This window comes from Eschrichtius robustus, chromosome 12 (genome assembly GCF_028021215.1).
Source record: "Eschrichtius robustus isolate mEscRob2 chromosome 12, mEscRob2.pri, whole genome shotgun sequence".
Taxonomy (NCBI): Eukaryota; Metazoa; Chordata; class Mammalia; order Artiodactyla; family Eschrichtiidae; genus Eschrichtius; species Eschrichtius robustus.
Genome location: NC_090835.1, coordinates 46,517,615 through 46,532,338, shown reverse-complemented (window position 1 = coordinate 46,532,338; position 14,724 = coordinate 46,517,615). Strand labels below are relative to the sequence as shown.

At 40.4% G+C, this 14,724-nt stretch overlaps 1 protein-coding gene across 1 annotated transcript in view; it reads right to left on the bottom strand.

The window, feature by feature from the left end:
• ACKR2 (atypical chemokine receptor 2) overlaps nt 1-13,962 on the bottom strand; it is a 71,763-nt gene extending 57,801 nt beyond the window's left edge. The window contains exons 1-2 of the mRNA XM_068557335.1: nt 13,898-13,962; nt 13,061-13,149 (exon numbers count right to left, since the gene is read on the bottom strand). The gene's annotated coding sequence lies outside the window, so the exon portion shown is untranslated. The remainder of the gene's footprint in view (nt 1-13,060; nt 13,150-13,897) is intronic.
• Nucleotides 13,963-14,724: the final 762 nt, after the last annotated feature.

Below are 14,724 nucleotides of genomic sequence, written 5' to 3'. Positions count from 1 at the left end.
CAAAAATAAACAAATGGGACCTAATGAAACTTAAAAGCTTTTGCAAAGCAAAGAAAACCACAAACAAGACGAAAAGACAACCCTCAGAATGGGAGAAAATATTTGCAAACGAATCAACAGACAAAGGATTAATCTCCAAAATATATAAACAGCTCATGCAGCTCAATATTAAAAAAACAAACAACCCAATCCAAAAATGGGCAGAAGACCTAAATAGACATTTCTCCAAAGAAGACATACAGATGGCCAAGAAGCCCATGAAAAGCTGCTCAACATCACTAATTATTAGAGAAATGCAAATCAAAACTACAATGAGGTATCACCTCACACCAGTCAGAATGGGCATCATCAGAAAATCTACAAACAACAAATGCTGGAGAGGGTGTGGAGAAAAGGGAAGCCTCTTGCACTGTTGGTGGGAATGTAAATTGATACAGCCACTATGGAGAACAGTATGGAGGTTCCTTAAAAAACTAAAAATAGAATTACCACATGACCCAGCAATCCCACTACCGGGCATATACCCTGAGAATACCATAATTCAAAAAGGCACATGCACCCCAATGTTCACTGCAGCACTATTTACAATAGCCAGGACATGGAAGCAACCTAAATGCCCGTCGACAGACGAATGGATAAAGAAGTTGTGGTACATACATACAATGGAATATTACTCAGCCATAAAAAGGAATGAAATTGAGTCATCTGTAGAGATGTGGATGGATCTAGAGGCTGTCATACAGAGTGAAGTAAGTCAGAAAGAGAAAAACAAATATCGTATATTAACGCATATATGTGGAACCTAGAAAAATGGTACAGATGAACCGGTTTGCAGAGCAGAAATTGAGACACAGATGTAGAGAACAAACGTATGGACACCAAGGGGGGAAAGCAGTGGGGGTGGTGGTGGGATGAATTGGGAGATTGGGATTGACATATATACACTAATATGTATAAAATGGATAACTAATAAGAACCTGCTGTATAAAAAAATAAATAAAATAAAATTCAAAACTTCAAAAAAAGAAAAGAATAAGTAGGTTTTTGTATTTTTATATTCAGGATCCTGCTATTCCCGGAAAAAAGTTATCAGCCTATTTCTAGTTAACGAGCAATAGTGACATCCGGTGGTGACAGCTGGAATTTGACTCCACACATAAATCCCCAAAGTACCCTCTGCTTCTGTACCACGGAGTCAGAACTTTGGAGTAGAGGACTGGTCATGCAGACCACGCCTCTTGCCTCACCGGTGAGGAAACACTGCTCAGAGTTTCAGGAACTTGAAATTTAGGCTCTACCCCCATTAAATTTACAGCCCATCAAAACAAAGGCCAGAACAAAGCTGAATGAACATAAAGTATTTTAAAGTTCTCATGTGTCAAATAGTGGAACTGCCAATTATTTATATACTTAATCCTGTTTGAAAGCTCTTCAAATTGAACGGGAAATTGGAGAAAGGAAACCAAACATGCACCAACCGTGACTTGATTACCACTTTCTCAGTGAATGATTTACCTGCTATAAGTTCATGTAACAGCCACTACTACTCATGCATCCTGGCTTTATTCTTAGATAAAGAGAGCCTACTTTTCCCTTAGTCACTAAAATGGGGCAAAATAATTTGTTTTTAGCAAGACGAAAGTTAGGAAATTTTCTCCTAAATTCAGCAGTGATAAATAGTTCCAGAGTGGAGGCCAGCATCCAGTTGGTCCCCTCAGAGGAACCCAGGAACAGGTCCCCTCTGTAGTATCCTGAGCTTCTTGTAACATTGGTTTTAGGTCTTTTTCCTGTCCCCAGTGTAACTCTGAAGTGTCACAGAGTGACTAAAAGTTTACAACATGAGGTAGAAATGCCATCATCATACCTTTCGGCTAGAGCCCTATGACCTAAACTCAGCTTATCTGCAGCTATACTTACTGTCTTCCCCACTGGTGCTCCTTCTGAGATCACCCGTTCCTGTCAGGGATCTCCATCTCACACATGACACACCCTGGGCTCAAACTCAGAAGTGTCTTTCCTTCCTCCTGTTCATTTATCACTATAAAGCCAGTCACCAAGCTCTGCCATTTTTCATAAGCAGATTCCTTCATCACTCAGATTTGCTCGTTTCTTTTCCTTGTTGCCTAGGCCCTTCACCTCCTGTCCTGCCACCTAGCTCGAGCAGAGCCACTGATGCAAAGGCCCTGTGCTCACCACTGCCCCTGACACCTCTGCTTGGACTCTAGACCTTTCCTGAATGCTCCCCCTTCCTGACAATTCAGGGCACTCCTTAAAGACCCAACCCAATTCTACTTTTGGTGAACTCTGAACTCTCCCAGGCCATGGTGAACTTTACCTTTTTACAAATCTTGCTATATTTGAGTTTAAAACACTATGCGTGTTCCACTATGGTAACACTTTGTATAGTGCTTTGCTGTATATAAAGTGCTTTAACACTCTTTAAAGTCCCTCACAAAAAATGAAGTATGTATTATCCTGACGCTTTCAACGTGGAAAGCTGTAATTTACTCAAGTCCACACAACTGAAAAGTGACAGAGCTGGGACCCAAATCCAGAACTTGAGACCCCTGGTCTCATGGAAAGACTGCATGATGGAACAGAAGGCAGGTACATAAAATCATGCCTGTCCAAGAAATACTTGTTCTCCCTTCCCTTCATTTCCACCTTCCACTGCACACACATGCACACGTACTCCCCACTTAGGTCCCAAATCCAATACTTTTTCCCAATATACTGTAGCTGCTTTATCCTCAGGTTTTTTCACATATAAAAATCCTCAGTCAGTATTTGTTTTGGTCTTTATATAAGAAGGAAGCTGAGTGGATGCAACTAGAGATTATCATACTAAGTAAAGTCAGAAAGAGAAAGACAAATACCATATGATATCACTTATGTGGAATCTAAAATATGACACAAATGAACCTATGAAACAGAAACAGACTCACAGACATAGAGAACAGACTGGTGGTTGCCAAGGAGAAGGGGGTTGAGGGAGGGATGGAGTGGGAGGTTGGGGTCAGCAGATGTAAACCTTTGTATATAGAATGGGTAAACAACAAGGTCCTACTGTATAGCACAGAGAACTATATGCAATATCCTATGATAAACCATAATGGAAAAGAATATTTTAAAAAGGAATGTATATATGTATAAATGAATCACTTTGCTGTACAGCAGTAATTAACAGAACATTGTAAATCAACTATACTTCAACTAAAAAAAAAAAAAAAAAGGAAGCTGCGGAGATTCCCACATAACCATGGTCTTACTGTGGAGGCAGTAAATTAAAACTAGTAAGTACACAAGGCATTGGAGACCTAATCACCAGGGGAGAAACCAGTTATCACTGAGACAAGGTGACTTTCATCCAAGTGTTTTGAAAGACCATGATGTGAGCCAAGAGTGAAACTGAGAAATTTGGGGGGAAAATAGAAAATATATTACCAATCCATTATGCTTGGAGGAGAGCCACGGTAGATCTCAGCCATCAGAGAGGTCCCCTGGAACTAAGGACTAATGAATCTTGGCAGAACATTGAGTCTTCTAATAAAGTCAACATATGATGAATGAGATCACCATATACACAAACACGTCTTAGACAAAATTGCTCCATGGATAAAATAGGACTTGACTATAGCCAAAATGGTGTTAAGTTAAAAGGCAGAGTGTGCGGGGAGCAGGGGAGTCTGAGAGGCTGGCGGCCAAAAAAGAAAGCCCAAATCCATGGGGAGATGAAGAGGCAGAACTGGCAGTGCATATCCAGCACCTTTTAGCAAGAAGGAACTTGAACCTGGAGACAACAGACAATTTTTATCTATGGGTGCTTCTGACTGTGAAGTAGAATGTTTAACAAGGCTTAACCCTGGGTCAAAAATATTTCAATGCAGTTTGCTTCTGTTTGCTCTGAATCGCTCACAATATCTTTCTGATGACTCTTTTGGCTTCATGGGTGTCTGATTCTGGAAAAGGAGGAGCTCTGGATATGGGTCACAATCCCCTAGTGTAAACTAGTGCCTTAGTGTTCTTGTTTACACGTTAATCACTTAATACCATGGCTGGCATAAGTCTGGTCCGAAGAGACACTCCCGGTTTAATGACCAAATTAGATTTTGGACCTGCAAAGCTGAGGTCCATTAAGAGGAGAGCCCTGAAATGGGGAGAGCCAAATGGAGCCTTGGTTTTAAGCTGCAGCAAAGCTTACTTCCATTTTGAGGCAAAACAGCTAAGTCTGTATAATGCATGACAGCTGAAGAGCATTTCAGTTTACAAAGCACTTTCGTGACCTATTTGTTATCACGGGAATAAATTTACCTTTGCTATTTTAAGAAGAAAGTTGGGATTTGTGACTTGACTAATGTCAGAGAGTTAAAGCCTAGGTATTCTTACTTCTGACAGACTTTAGTCAATTCAACTTTGCTTCTCATAGTAAGAGTAGAATCACTAACTGCTTATGTTATATTTACTTATTTGCGGGAGAGAGAATACTATTTCAGTGAAGGGAAATCTATTTGGTGATCTTATCATCTTAAAAAAGATAAAGGTCCCAGTTTAAAGTTGGAGCTACATTAAACTGTGGGAAGGACGTAATTTAGCGATTAGAAAAAAGAGCAGTTAGACCCAAACAAATATGCTCAACTGATTAAAAAAAATTTTTTTACTATAAAATATACATAGCAATTTACTATTTTAAGCATGTTTAAGTGTACAGTTCAGTGGCACTAAGTATATTTAAAATGCTATGCAGAGTCCGCCCTTGGGGCCCCGCGCTTATCTGAGCCGTGTGGATGACGGGCTCTTGGTGCTCCAGCCAGGCGTCAGGGCTGTGCCTCTGAGGTGGGAGAGCCAACTTCAGGACACTGGTCCACAAAAGACCTCCCAGCTCCACGTAATATCAAACGGTGAAAATCTCCCAGAGATCTCCATCTCAACACCAAGACCCAGCTCCACGCAACGACCAGCAAGCTACAGTGCTGGACACCCTATGCCAAACAACTAGCAAGACAGGAACACAACCCCACCCATTAGCAGAGAGACTGCCTAAAATCATAATAAGGCCATAGACACCCCAAAACACACCACCAGACGCGGTCCTGCCCACCAGAAAGACAAGATCCAGCCTCATCCACCAGAACACAGGCACTAGTCCCCTCCACCAGGAAGCCTACACAACCCACTGAACCAACCTTAGTCACTGGGGGCAGACACCAAAAACAACAGGAACTACGAACCTGCAGCCTGCGAAAAGGAGACCCCAAACACAGTAAGTTAAGCAAAATGAGAAGACAAAGACACCGCAGATGAAGGAGCAAGATAAAAACCCACCAGACCTAACAAATGAAGAGGAACTAGGCAGCCTACCTGAAAAAGAATTCAGAATAATGATAGTAAAGATGATCCAAAATCTTGGAAATAGAATGGAGAAAATACAAGAAACGTTTAACAAGGACCTAGAAGAACTAAAGAGCAAACAAACAATCATGAACAACCCAATAAATGAAATTTAAAATTCTCTAGAAGGGATCAATAGCAGAATAACTGAGGCAGAAGAACGGATAAGTGACCTGGAAGATAAAATAGTGGAAATAACTACTGCAGAGCAGAATAAAGAAAAAAGAATGAAAAGAATTGAGGACAGTCTCAGAGACCTCTGGGACAATAGTAAACGCACCAACATTCGAATTATAGGGGTCCCAGAAGAAGAAGAGAAAAAGAAAGGGACTGAGAAAATATTTGAAGAGATTATAGTTGAAAACTTCCCTAATATGGGTAAGGAAATAGTTAATCAAGTCCAGGAAGCACAGAGAGTCCCATACAGGATAAATCCAAAGAGAAACACGCCAAGACACATATTAATCAAACTATCAAAAATTAAATACAAAGAAAAAATATTAAAAGCAGCAAGGGAAAAACAACAAATAACATACAAGGGAATGCCCATAAGGTTAACGGCTGATCTTTCAGCAGAAACTCTGCAAGCCAGAAGGGAGTGGCAGGACATATTTAAAGTGATGAAAGGTAAAAACCTACAACCAATATTACTCTATCCAGAAAGGATCTCGTTCAGATTTGATGGAGAAACTGAAACCTTTACAGACAAGCAAAAGCTAAGAGAATTCAGCACCACCAAACCAGCTTTACAACAAATGCTAAAGGAACTTCTCTAGGCAGGAGACACAAGAGAAGGAAATGACCTACAGTAACAAACCCAAAACAATTAAGAAAATGGTAATAGGAACATACATATCGATAATTACCTTAAAAGTAAATGGATTAAATGCTCCAACCAAAAGACATAGACTGGCTGAATGGATGAAAAAACAAGACCCGTATATATGCTGTCTACAAGAGACCCACTTCAAACCTAGGGACACATACAGACTGAAAGTGAGGGGATGGAAAAAGATATTCCATGCAAATGGAAATCAAAAGAAAGCTGGAGTAGCAATCTCATATCAGACAAAATAGACTTTAAAACAAAGACTATTACAGGAGACAAAGAAGGACACTACATAATGATCAAGGGATCAATCCAAGAAGATATAACAATTGTAAATATTTATGCACCCAACATAGGAGCACCTCTATACGTAAGGCAAATACTAACAGCCATAAAAGGGGAAATCGACAGTAACACAATCATAGTAGGGGACTTTAACACCCCACTTTCACCAACGGACAGATCATCCACAATGAAAATAAATAAGGAAACACAAGCTTTAAATGATACATTAAACAAGATGGACTTAATTGATATTTATAGGACATGCCATCCAAAAACAACAGAATACACTTTCTTCTCAAGTGCTCATGGAACATTCTCCAGGATAGATCATATCTTGGGTCACAAGGCAAGCCTTGGGAAATTTAAGAAAATTGAAATCGTATCAAGTATCTTTTCTGACCACAACGCTATGAAACTAGATATCAGTTACAGGAAAAAATCTGTAAAAAATACAAACACATGGAGGCTAAACAGTACACTACTTAATAACCAAGAGATCACTGAAGAAATCAAAGAGGAAATCAAAAAATACCTAGAGACAAATGACAATGAAAACACGATGACCCAAAACCTATGGGATGCAGCAAAAGCATTCTAAGACGGAAGTTTATAGCAGTACAATCCTACCTTAAGAAACAAGAAACATCTCAAATAAACAACCTAACCTTACACCAAAGCAATTAGAGAAAGAAGAACAAAAAAACCCCAAAGTTAGCAGAAGGAAAGAAATCATAAAGATAAGATCAGAAATAAATGAAAAAGAAATGAAGGAAATGATAGCAAAGATCAATAAAACTAAAAGCTGGTTCTTTGAGAAGATAAACAAAATTGATAAACCATTAGCCAGACTCAGCAAGCAAAAAAGGGAGAAGACTCAAGTCAATAGAATTAGAAATGAAAAAGGGGAAGTAACAACTGACACTGCAGAAATACAAAGGATCATGAGAGATTACTACAAGCAACTATATGCCAATAAAATGGACAGCCTGGAAGAAATGGACAAATTCTTAAAAATGCACAACCTTCCGAGACTGAACCAGGAAGAAACAGAAAATATGAACAGACCAATCACAAGCACTGGAACTGAAACTGTGATTTAAAATCTTCCAACAAACAAAAGCCCAGGACCAGAGGGCTTCACAGGCGAATTCTATCAAACACTGAGAGAAGAGCTAACACCTATCCTTCTCAAACTCTTCCAAAATATAGCAGAGGGAGGAACACTTCCAAACTCATTCACCCTGATACCAAAACCAGACAAAGATGTCACAAAAAAAGAAAACTACAGACCAATATCACTGATGAACATAGATGCAAAACTCCTCAACAAAATACCAGCAAACAGAATCCAACAGCACATTAAAAGGATCATACACCATGATCAAGTGGGTTTTATCCCAGGAATGCAAGGATTCTTCAATATATGCAAATCAATCAATGTGATACACCAGATTAACAAACTAAAGGATAAAAACCATATGATCATCTCAATAGATGCAGAGAAAGCTTTCAACAAAATTCAACACCCATTTATGATAAAACCCTCCAGTAAGTAGGCATAGAGGGAACTTACCTCAACATAATAAAGGCCATATATGACAAACCCACAGCCAACATCGTCCTCAATGGTGAAAAACTGAAACCGTTTCCACTAAGATCAGGAACAAGACAAGGTTGCCCACTCTCACCACTATTATTCAACATAGTTTTGGAAGTTTTAGCCACAGCAATCAGAGAAGAAAAAGAAATAAAAGGAATCCAAATCGGAAAAGAAGAAGTAAAGCTGTCACTGTTTGCAGATGACATGATACTATACATAGAGAATCCTAAAGATGCTACCAGAAAACTACTAGAGCTAATCAATGAATTTGGTAAAGTAGCAGGATACAAAATTAATGCACAGAAATCTCTTGCATTCCTATACACTAATGATGAAAAACCTGAGAGTGAAATTAAGAAAACACTCCCATTTACCATTGTAAGAAAAAGAATAAAATACCTAGGAATAAACCTACCTAAGGAGACAAAAGACCTGTATGCAGAAAATTATAAGACACTGATGAAAGAAATTAAAGATGATACAAATAGATGGAGAGATATACCATGTTCTTGGATTGGAAGAATCAACACGGTGAAAATGACTATACTACCCAAAGCAATCTACAGATTCAATGCAATCCCTATCAAACTACCACTGGGATTTTTCACAGAACTAGAACAAAGAATTTGTAATTCACAATTTGTATGGAAACACAAAAGACCCTGAATAGCCCAAGCAATCTTGAGAAAGAAAAACGGAGCTGGAGGAAACAGGCTCCCAGACTTCAGACTATACTACAAAGCTACAGTAATCAAGACAGTATGGTACTGGCACAAAAACAGAAACATAGATCAATGGAACAGGATAGAAAGCCCAGAGATAAACCCACGCACATATGGTCACCTTATCTTTTTTTTTAATTTATTTATTATTTATTTATTTTTATTTTTAGCTGCGTTGGGTCTTTGTTGCTGCGCACGGGCTTTTCTCTAGTCGTGGCGAGCAGGAGCTTCTCTTGTTGCGGAGCACGGGCTCTAGGCACGCGGGCTTAGCAGCTGTGGCTCACGGGCTCCAGAACGCAGGCTCAGCAGTTGTGGCGCACAGGCTTAGCTGCTCCGCGGCATGTGGGATCTTCCTGGACCAGGGCTCGAACCCATGTCCCCTGCATTGGCAGGCGGATTCTTAACCACTGCACCACCAGGGAAGTCCTGGTCACCTTATCTTTGATAAAGGAGGCAAGAATATACAATAGAGAAAAGACAGCCTCTTCAATAAGTGGTGCTGGGAAAACTGGACAGCTACATGTAAAAGAATGAAATTAGAACACTCCCTAACGCTATACACAAAAATAAACTCAAAATGGATTAAAGACCTAAATGTAACGCCAGACACTATCAAACTCTTAGAGGAAAACATAGACAGAACACTGTATGACATAAATCACAGCAAGATCCTTTTTGACCCACCTCCTAGAGAAATGGAAATAAAAACAAAAATAAACAAACGGGACCTAATGAAACTTAAAAGCATTTGCACAGCAAAGGAAACCATAAACAAGATGAAAAGACAACCCTCAGAATGGGAGAAAATATTTGCAAATGAAGCAACTGACAAAGGATTAATCTCCAAAATTTACAAGCAGCTCATGCAGCTCAATATCAAAAAAACAAACAACCCAATCCAAAAATGGGCAGAAGACCTAAATAGACATTTCTCCAAAGAAGATATACAGATGGCCTACAGACACATGAAAGAATGCTCAACATCATTAATCATTAGAGAAATGCAAATCAAACTACAGTGCGATATCATCTCACACCAGTCAGAATGGCCATCATCAAAAAATCTACAAACAATAAATGCTGGAGAGGGTGTGGAGAAAAGGGAACCCTCCTACACTGTTGGTGGGAATGTAAATTGATACAGCCACTATGGAGGTTCCTTAAAAACTACAAATAGAACTACCATACGACCCAGCAATCCCACTACTGGGCATATACCCTGAGAAAACCATAATTCAAAAAGAGTCACGTAGGGGCTTCCCTGGTGGCGCAGTGGTTGAGAGTCTGCCTGCCAATGCAGGGTACACGGGTTCGAGCCCTGGTCTGGGAAGATCCCACATGCCGCAGAGCAACTGGGCCCGTGAGCCATAATTACTGAGCCTGCGCGTCTGGAGCCTGTGCTCCGCAGCAAGAGAGGCCGCGATAGTGAAGAGGCCCGCGCACCGCGATGAAGAGTGGCCCCCGCTTGCCGCAACTAGAGAGAGCCCTCGCACAGAAACGAAGACCCAACACAACCATAAATAAATAAATTAAAAAAAAAAAAATGATCAAGTCCTTTAAAAAAAAAAAAAAAAAAAAAAAGAGTCATGTACCACAGTGTTCATTGCAGCTCTATTTACAATAGGCAGGACATGGAAGCAACCTAAGTGTCCATCGACAGACGAATGGCTAAAGAAGATGTGGCACATATATACAATGGAATATTACTCAGCCATAAAAAGAAATGAAATTGAGTTATTTGTAGTGATGTTGATGGACTTAGAGTCTGTCATACAGAGTGAAATAAGTCAGAAAAAGAAAAACAAATACCGTATGCTAACACATATATACGGAATCTAAAAAGAGGAAAAAAAAAAAAAAACGGTCATGAAGAACCTAGGGGCAAGAAGATGGGAATAAAGACACAGACCTACTAGAGAATGGACTTGAGGACACGGGGAGGGGGAAGGGTAAGCTGGGACGAAGTGAGAGAGTGGCATGGACATATATACAGCACCAAATGTAAAATACATAGCTAGTGGGAAGCAGTCGCGTAGCACAGGGAGATCAGCTAGGTGCTTTGTGACCAGCTAGAAGGGTGGGATAGGGAGGTTGGGAGGGATGGAGACATAAAAGGGAAGAGATATGGGGATATATGTATATGTATAACTGATTCACTCTGTTATAAAGCAGAAACTAACACACCATTGTAAAGAAATTATACTCCAATAAAAACATTAAAAAAAAATGCTATGCAACCATTACCATCATCTGCCTCCAGAACCTTTTCATCATTCCAAACAGAAACTTCAGAGTCTTTAATAATAACGCCCCATTTCCCTCTTCCCCTGTTCCCTGTCAATCTCTAGTCTAGGAACCTAATATAAGTGGAATCATACAATAGTTGTCCTTTTGTGTCTGGCTTATTTCACTTAGCATAGTGTTTTCAAGGTTCATCCACGTTGTAGCACGTATCGGTACTTCATTCCTTTGTGTGGCTGAATAATATTCCATGTAATGGATAATACCACATTTTGTTTATCCATTCATCGACAGATGGACATTCGGATTGTTTCCACCTTCTGGCTATTGTGAGTAGTGCTACTATGGACACTGGTGTACAAGTATCTGTTTGCTTTCATATTTTGGGCATACACGCAGAAGTGAATTTCTGGATTGTACTCTATGTTTAAATTTTTGAGGAACTGCCGAACTTTTCTACAGCGGCTGCACCATTTTACACTCTCACCAGCAATGCACAGGGGTTCCAATTTTTCCACATCTTGGACAACACTTTTTATTTTCCACTTTTTTAATAACAGTCATCCTGATGGGTACGGAGTGGTATCCCGCCGTGGCTTTGATTTGCATTTCCTTAATGGCTAGTAATGTTGAGCATCTTTACATGTGCTTATTAGCTATACGTGTATCTTCTTTGGAGGAATCTCTTCAAGTCCTTTGCCCATTTTTGAACTGGGTTGTTTCTTGTTGCTGTTTCTGAATTTACACAACTGATTTTTGACAAAGGTCCAAAAGTAATTCAGTTGAGGAAGGAGGATACCTTTCAATAAATACTGCTGAAGCAATTGGACAGCCATAGGTCAAAAAAAAAAAGAATCTCCATCTAAACCTCATATCGTACATAAAAATTATGCCAAAATAAATCATGAACATAAAACTTTAATGCTTTTAGAATATCACAGGGGGAAATCTTTGGGATCGAGGGCTAGGCAAGGAGTTCTTACACTTGACGCCGAAAGAAAGAAATTGGTAAATTGGACCTAGTCAAAATTTAAAATTTTTGTTCTGTGAAAACCCATGTGAAGAGAAAAGGCAAGCTACAGAACGGGAGAAAATATTTGCAAACTACAATCCAACAAACGATTAATATCTAGAATGTATAAAGAATTCTCAAAAGTCGACGGTTAGAAATTGGGCAAAAGACATAAACAGACACTGCACCAAAGAGCATATACCGATTGCAAATAAGCACCTGAAAAAAATATTCAATATCATTATCCATCACGCACATTATAACCACAATCAGAAGTCACTACACACCTATTAGAATGGCTAAAATAAAAAATAGTGACAACATCAAACACTGGCAAAGATATGGAGAAAGTGGATCACTCATACACTGCTGGTAGAAATGTAAAATCATACAGCCACTCTACAAAATAGGTTGACGGCTTCTTACAAAACTAAACATGTTATTATCATACAACTGGACTCCTGGGCATCTATCCCAGAAAAATGAGAAGTTAAGTTCCCACAAAAACCTATACATGAATGTTTATATCAGCTTTATCTGTAATAGCCCCAAACTAGAAACAGCCCTGATGTTCTTTGACCGGCAAGTGGTTAAACAATTTGTGGTACATCCATACCATAAAAAACTACTCAGCAAGAAAAAGGAACAAACTGACACATACAACAACTTGGATGAAGCTCTGGAAAATTATTCTGAGTAAAAAAGTCAGTCCCCAAAGGTTACATATTATATGATTCCATTTATATAACATGTCTGAAATGACAAAATTTTAGAAATGGAGAACAGATTGGTGGTCACAAGGGATTAGGGCCTTTGGGGGTGGGGAGGGAGGGAAGCGGGTGTGGCTATAAAAGCCCAAGAAGAAGAATCCTTGTGGTGATTTAAGTGTTCAATATCTGAGGATGGTGGTGAATATGCAAGCCTAAGCATGATAAAACTGTACAGAACTAAACACACACACACATGAATACAAGTAAAATTACCAACGTCAATATCCTGGTTGTGATATTGCATTAGAGTTCTGCAAGATGTGATCTGGTGCCCCACCTTCATGCATGTCTGTGGGTGAATGCTTTATGAGGAAAAGAAGAAAGAAAAACAACCGTGAGATATCTGAAGACTTTCTAATTATAAAGACCTGGATACAGTAGTGACTTAAATTGGTAAGTGTCTTTTAAAAAAAACCAAACATACAAGTGTTTTCCACTTTGAAAATAAACCGTGTTCACTATATTCTAAATCCTCTAAAGTGCAAAAATAAAAACACAGCACTGCAATTCCAGCACACGAATACAACCATTTTTAACTTCAATATTTCTATGCATTCTTCCGCAGTCTTGTTTCTGTTCCTAGGGGTTTTTAATTTTGTTTTTTGTTTGTTTTGGCTGCGCCATGCAGGGCATGCGGGATCTTAGTTCCCCGACTAGGGATCGAACCCGTGCCCTGCAGTGGAAGCGCGGAGCCTTAACCATTGGACCGCCAGGTAATTCCCTCCGTTCTTAGTTTTTAAAAATACAACTTCATTTACTTAGCAATTACTATTTCGTGTCCTGCCTTTTTCACTCACCGTCACAAAATAACCTTCTCCCCCGCCACTGTTCCACATTTTCCAAAGACATTCTGAATGGCTACGTTAAATTTCACGGTGGGATCATTCACCGTAATTCCCCCCAGCAGGACTGCGGGATGCGCATCTCTGCGCACAACGTTTGGCCCACAAAACTTTTAAAATATGTTCCAGAAGCGGACCACTGGGCCAACCTTAAAGTCTCATACACAAGACGCCCTCATCCGTCAGCCCACCTCGCCTATGTACTTACCGCCTCAACCCGGACCATCTGCGCCTCTGTCCCTTTCCGAACTCCCGGCGCCCTCTTGGTTGCCGTAGACTCGTGAGGACGTCACGCAGCGGCGTGGCTGGTTTCCCTGGTGACGGTTGCCGGGGCAGCGCAATAAGGCGTCTCGAAGAGGTGCCCGAGCTGCTGCAGCCAAAGAAGGCAGCAGCGGCGTGACCACTGTAAGTGCGGGGAAAAGTACAGAAGGGCCCGGGCTGAGCTGGGGGAGCCGGCAGCCACCGGGGTCCTGGCCGGAGCCAGGGCTGCATACCTGTGTGAAGACTTATGGAGTTGTACACTCAGGACTTATGCACTTTACTATGTGTAAATTATAATTCAACCTAAAATTATACCTTAGTTAAAAACAGTAATGATGTCTGAGCCCCATTGCTAGGAATTAAGATTTTAAATGGGCCAGGGATGTGCCCCAGCATTGCTATACTTTAGGAACTCCTAGGAGATTCTAATGGTCAGCCAGAGTTGAGAGCCACTGTTTTTAGGGACAGGAAGGAGTCAACTGTTGAATCTGAGTGATGGGGAGAGTATTCTGATGCCATTCGAGGTCTGGTGGCACATGCAGGCATGGGAGGGTGTGTAGAGAGCTGACGCTTAGCTCGGCTCAGCTTTGGCTTTCAGGGGACCTGAAGTGAGGGTGGGTCTTCCAAGCTTCCTCATGGACACAGGCAAAAAGATAAGCAGCCAACTCCAGGCTTGGGGGTTGTAGACAGGGCTGACTATGTGCTGAGCACTCTTGGGAAAGGAGCAGTTTGTGGAGTTTGCTTAGGCTCAGGCTTCTTTTCCTACTCCAAAGG